Raw genomic sequence first — 6,000 nt, forward strand, 5'->3', positions numbered from 1 at the left:
TAACCTAAATTAATATTAATACTGTAAACTGTTTATTTTAAACTGGAACAAATAACAGAGCCAGAATTCATAATCTACCCTTAAGAAAAGTTAAAAATCCTAAAACTATGAACACATTCTGTCAAAGACTATTAAGGGTGTACATATTGTTTCATTTTGATTGAGTAATATTACATTTTTGCTTTTTGTTTAATAAAAAACAGACAAGAGATAGGCCTTGTGAAGTCCTCTAAATGACATCAGCTACCACTTTTAGGGATTCTGTGTGTACTTTATTGTACTGCACTCTGTATACTCATGATAAGAAGGACAGAAAAACAGCCTCATAGTGTCACAGCAATTGTACAAAAATCCCATTCATTCATATGTAAGTGCAAAGAGTTAAGGTCCGTAATCTTGATAGTGTAATCACTCAGTAATCAGTGCGCAGTAGTATTCGCTGGAGGGTTGCCAGCAGTGAAGTATGTAAGTACCTTTCTCCCTAGGCATGGCTTCATCTGTTACAGATACCTTCATATGATGTACACAGCCAAGCCATTGCCCTTAACACCACCAATTTAAGACACCACTGTGTTACAGCTACTCTGGTAGAATGTGCTTTCAAGTTTCTAAACAAAGCATGTCCTTGTCTTTTTCCTAGCTACCTCTGAAGTGTGAAATGAAAGTCATGCTAACTATCTCAAGCAGTTCTCATAATATCAAGCACCTGTTGTGGACCACGGTTAGTAAAGTAAGCGAAACAACAGCTGGGGGGGGGGGTTGGAAGGGGGGTAAGGTCATCCACGCGGCAGGCGACCACTTGTCAGACTCCCCTTTAATGACCCCATTTTTTTTTAGGTAACTCAATTCTTTACTTTTCCTGCATCCACAACAGCCAGTGAAAGCAGCCTGCTGCTATGCCACTGTCATTTTCTAGCCCTGCTAAGCCTTCAGCCTCAATTTCATGCATCCTGTCAGCAGTGACCAGAAACCATCCCACCTTAAGCCATTTACACAAGGGGAACAGGTTCACTTGAGCTTTTGTTAACCATTAACTGACACCATGGTGATCAGATTACATTTGTCTTGTACACTTGTTAGCACTCTTCCAGACTTGCTACTTACATAGGGGCCACCCACAATTTACTTTTCATTTAAGATAGAAGCTTCACATTAATTTTAGAGTGGTGTATGCTTGTTTTTCAAAATTCTATCTTTAGATCTTAGTAGATCACAGAAAACTCTCCAAGCAGTATCATCTTATATATGCTAAAATCCTTGACACAGTTACCTTTAATCCTATAAAAAAGACCTTAAAACCCAGATCTTATCTGTTTTATTTTGTAGGCAGTATGGCTATTCATATTGCTCCAAACATAATCATAGTATCCACAAAATTAGGTTTAGTAAGGCAAATTGTGTTATTTTCTCTCATAAAGACATAACTTTCCAACATTAATCAACCATGTCCCTTAACACACAAATGCACATAAAGGCAATTAGCAAAGTTTTAGAATTATGTAAATATGTAAATATTCCAAAAAGAGCAATAGCTTCATCATGGCATTTTTATAATCTTTGGTCATGAGGTTATTACCTATATTGATCACAAGGTGATTATTACATAAGTTAGTATAAGTTAAAGAACTCTAGATTTTATGATTATCATTGTTCAAATGAAAAACTTTATTTAAGATGAACAATTTTAAATACCTAAACTGTTACAGAAGAAAGACTAACAAACAAGCAAAAGGTAAAGACAGATGTTCCCACTTTACAATTTTAGAGGCTGATCAATGATATTGCTCTTCTGCACAATTCAGCAGCATACCTATTAACTCAAGATAGCCTGAGATCTTCAGAACCTTCACATTATGTTTTAAGTGGATGTCTTGGGACATCGTTTCAGTTCATGGTATTTTCAGGATTAATTATTTTTACTTTAAGTAATATAACATTTCTTAGACTTTTTCCAGCTGTTAGTGACTCATTAAAAAAGTACTTACTGGAAGCTGATTTCTAAAAGAGTTCTTAGGGTCTTCTCTGACTCATCAAAGCAATTGGTGCTCTTGCCAGCTATTTCTGTCCTACAGCAAAACAAGAGAAGCATATGGTCACACTGAGCTCTGCCTTCTAAAAATTCCAACTGCAAAAACCCTTATCTGTGTCACCAACAATAATATTAAAGAGGTGGCAGTGTTTCGGATCTGGGGGGGCTTATCATGTGATGTGAGTCTTTGAGGCTTTGCAATGCCATCAACCCCCCCCCCATTTCTCAGTTCAGAAATGATCATAACCTGACGAGGGCCAAGGAACATCCACTGATGAAAAATGTTTAATCTGTATCCCAGCTGTCAAAGAGGGAAGAGAGGTCAGCCCTTTGTTCCCCTCAATACTAATCAGAGTCCAATACCTGCTGCTGCTACCTGGGCTGTGTGGAATCATGGGATACTTGTCAGACACACATGTGCTGTAAATCAGAACTGAAAGACCACAGAAATTATTCCAGCAGTAATGAAAGACAGATAAGGGGGAGTGCTTTGATCACCTTGGAGACCATACGTCTTTCATTGGAAGGCTAACCCCAATTCAACTCACTACTTCTGTTGGTCATCTCAGACTCATAAGCCAGGCTAATCAGTATAATCTGACAGATTCTAATTAGACCAAATTAATAAGGTAAGGTCTGCCTTCAAAGGTCTTGATTAGCAGGCTACACATGGGACTCTGATAAACAAAACTACCAGCAATGACCATCCTACTGTAAAACCACAAATGGTACAACTGCTGCATTCATACTTACTCCCTGGAGAATTAGAAAACACATATTGCTGTTGTCCCAAATCTTTCCTTTTGCATGTACTAATTTCATTGAGTCCACAACAAATTGAGAAAGTATTCTTTCCAAAACACGGCATCTACTACAAAAATAAAATTGCAACAGAACAAGTATATTGTGCAAACAGAAGTTAGAAACACCGAATTGTAATTCTTTCAGAAGACTAATGTATGTTGTTTTGGACAGAAATATTTACTAAAATAGTACAAAAGAAGATAAAAGCAGGACATACTTTCTTGGTGAATATAGAGAAAATGCAGGCTCAAAAATACTGGAAAAGAAAACAATATGTTCACTTGGATCTCTTGACAGTCTGTTTTGGTTTTTAGTCTTAAGATATTTAAGATAACCTCAAATGTGTAAGGGAGACACTTACTGTATGTACTGTAGGGATGCTGAACTGATGTACAGTAAATACAAGGTTGTGAGAGGGTCTCATTCAGCCTGACCTTCAGGTTCAATTCATCCTTTTATTAGGTGTCCAATGAGGACTTCCCAGTTTGAACACAGACAATTCAAGGCCTGTCATAGAATAACAAGATGAATTAGGGATTGGTGCAACAAATTTGTCCTGTACAAGGCCTTCCTTGATTAAATTCTCCCCACATGAAAGTAATCTCCAAGGCAGCATTCGTAATTCAACTTTATCTTCTGGACAAACAGAGTAAGAACACACTTTTGCCTCCAATTCATCAGGTACCTTTTATGCTTTCATGTCATAAGTGATAAAGTTCAGCGTGTTACACATCTCTGTTATTGTTCACAGGTAAGGAAGTTCACACAAAGAAGACAACAGCTTGACCACTTTTTAAGATTATGTATGGAAATGTGGCTTGGGGAATGTTTTTGTGTGTGGGAAATGAACACTAAAAATATGAAAATAAAATAAATGATCTTTTCTTTACAAATTATGGTATAATAATAACTAATAACATTCTTGAATACAGAGTGATTGAACTAATTCTTCAGAACAAGATAAAGGTTTAATAGAAGTTTATAAAAGTGTTACATCATAGTGTAATACATTTGCAGGAGATTCTGAAATTATGTGGAGTCCCTTCCAAAACAAATGTGTGCATCTGTAATCAAATTAGTTTTACAATGTTCCTTCTATATAAAAATGTTTTAGTCTAATTTAATGGGCAGCAAAGTGAATAAAGTACTTACAAAGTTGTTTAATACAGTATTTTCATCTAGTATTTTAATCTTTAGATTTCTTTCTTTAGCCATTAGTAAAGTTGAATGTATAATATACTGGGATCTTATGTACCTTCTTGTTCATAACTCTTAAGAAAAGGTATGCTAAGGTAAATCTGAAAGTACACTACAATATGACAGAAATGAGAAAGTCTCTGTGAAGCTAAATGTCTTTACAGAGGTCTTTAAATAATTCTCAACATCAACAAACATAAACAAAGCCCTTCAAATAATTACATGTAAGAGTAAGGAAGGACATTGATCGAGACGGGAATTAGCGTGGGGGTTAAGAGTGTATCCAGTAAGCAGGATACTTAGAAGCAATCTCAATCCTTTTACCAGACACTTAACTTCAACCTTCCTTTTCTTTCCTTCTAACTAAACCTGCCAGTGAACCAGTTCAGGGGAGTGGCTGGAGGCCACTTTTTCTGCCACCTAATAACATCAGGTCTACTGCCCTGATTTCCTCATTAATTCCTTGGAGATGACAACAATTGGGCTGCTGTTAAGCTGCTGCACAGTTCCAGATAAGAAAGCCCTAAGCAGATCATAATCTGTGTATTTAGTTGGATTTTAAAAATTTAACTTCTTAATCATGTCTTCTTCACCCTTTGTTGGGCCAATCAAAGGCACAGGTAACAGCCCACACCAAGACTGTGCTCTCCCAGATAGCAAAATAAAATCTGTGGATTTTGAAAATCCTCTCATTGGAAATGAAAATATTTTTAAGGACCATTAGAGAAATGGGTTAAACACAGACTCACTAAGAAGATAAAGACTGAGAAGCTGATTACAAAGAGGATAACAATTGTGTGCATTTCTGTTCCAGTAAAATGTTAAGCAGTTTGAAGCTTTCTCACTATAAGAAATCTCTTATCTTCATGATATACATTTTGAAAATATTTTACTTTATCTATTCCAGAATTAAAGCATTAATTAAGGACATTAACATGTGTTATACAGTTAAATTATTTTTAGGATTTTTCACATTTCCAGCTGTGGGAATTATTGATGATTATACAGACTGAGTTAAAGACATTAATTTTTCCTCTTCAAAATAGGTGGAAGCTATGCAAATTTGTATACGATTCAAATCACACAACATGTTTATTGGGAACAAATTGTCATCACTTGCACTATTAACCAAAAGAATGCAATGTTTGGTAATAAAAGGTAATCAAGCTTTGTATATACAGTATATATTAAAGCAGACAAAACCTAACATAAAACCCCCTTAAAATTCTATTAAAATATTTTATAAATGAAAAAAAAACCTTTCAATTTATTTCCCAGTAAAGTATCTTTTTGTTTAAGACTGTAAACAGCTTTTATTTGACATTTTACAGAATGTCAGTGCCAGCCAAATTAAGCAGATTTATTCAGTGCATTTCCTTTATAGCTAATTCCAATAAATCAGCTGTCACTTTGTTTGTACTAGTCAGGACATTAGTGAAGCTTTTTTCTAAACACAACCCAAATAAACTGACAGAGTGGAGCCAAAGGGGGCATTTCACTATAGTGAAATGAAGGGGCTTTATTTGACACAGTAAATCAGTTTTAATGGAGAAAGAAGCCAATAGCAGAAGTAACTAGTAGTTAAGCAATACCTGAGTAGGGGGCTTCCTCCCTTTGCAACGAGGAAAGCTGACGCAGGCTGGGAGCAGTTGAAACATCCACTGGTAGCCACTGCAGAGATTCGTGGTTTGAGACTCAGCTGTACACTTCCTGTTTTTTTTTAGGAATTCTCTATATAAGTTTTTTCCCACACTTGCTTACAACTCTGTGATTACTGTGTTTGTCCCTGTATCGCCTCATCTGATCTGCTCTACTTCCTTTGCACACTGACTTTTTTTTTCCTCTTTGGATGCAACCCAATATCAGATATTCTCAGTAAGTCTTAGTTCCCATGTTAAAGGTACCTTTAAATGATAGGGGATTTTGATGATTTCTGGCATTAATTTACACTTTTCAATCTTTTTGTTTTC

At 35.9% G+C, this 6,000-nt stretch overlaps 1 protein-coding gene across 2 annotated transcripts in view; it reads right to left on the reverse strand.

Moving 5' to 3' along the window:
- The window catches only part of prdm1a (PR domain containing 1a, with ZNF domain), a 40,582-nt gene extending 34,903 nt beyond the window's left edge, over positions 1-5,679 (reverse strand). The window contains exons 1-2 of one of the 2 annotated variants that reach the window (XM_088625697.1): positions 5,623-5,679; positions 1,986-2,066 (exon numbers count right to left, since the gene is read on the reverse strand). The gene's annotated coding sequence lies outside the window, so the exon portion shown is untranslated. The remainder of the gene's footprint in view (positions 1-1,985; positions 2,067-5,622) is intronic. The other variant, XM_088625693.1, reaches the window with a different exon arrangement.
- Between the last annotated feature and the right edge of the window lie 321 nt (positions 5,680-6,000).

The sequence above is a fragment of the Lepisosteus platostomus genome, chromosome 3 (assembly GCF_059453375.1).
Source record: "Lepisosteus platostomus isolate fLepPlt1 chromosome 3, fLepPlt1.hap1, whole genome shotgun sequence".
Classification (NCBI taxonomy): domain Eukaryota; kingdom Metazoa; phylum Chordata; class Actinopteri; order Semionotiformes; family Lepisosteidae; genus Lepisosteus; species Lepisosteus platostomus.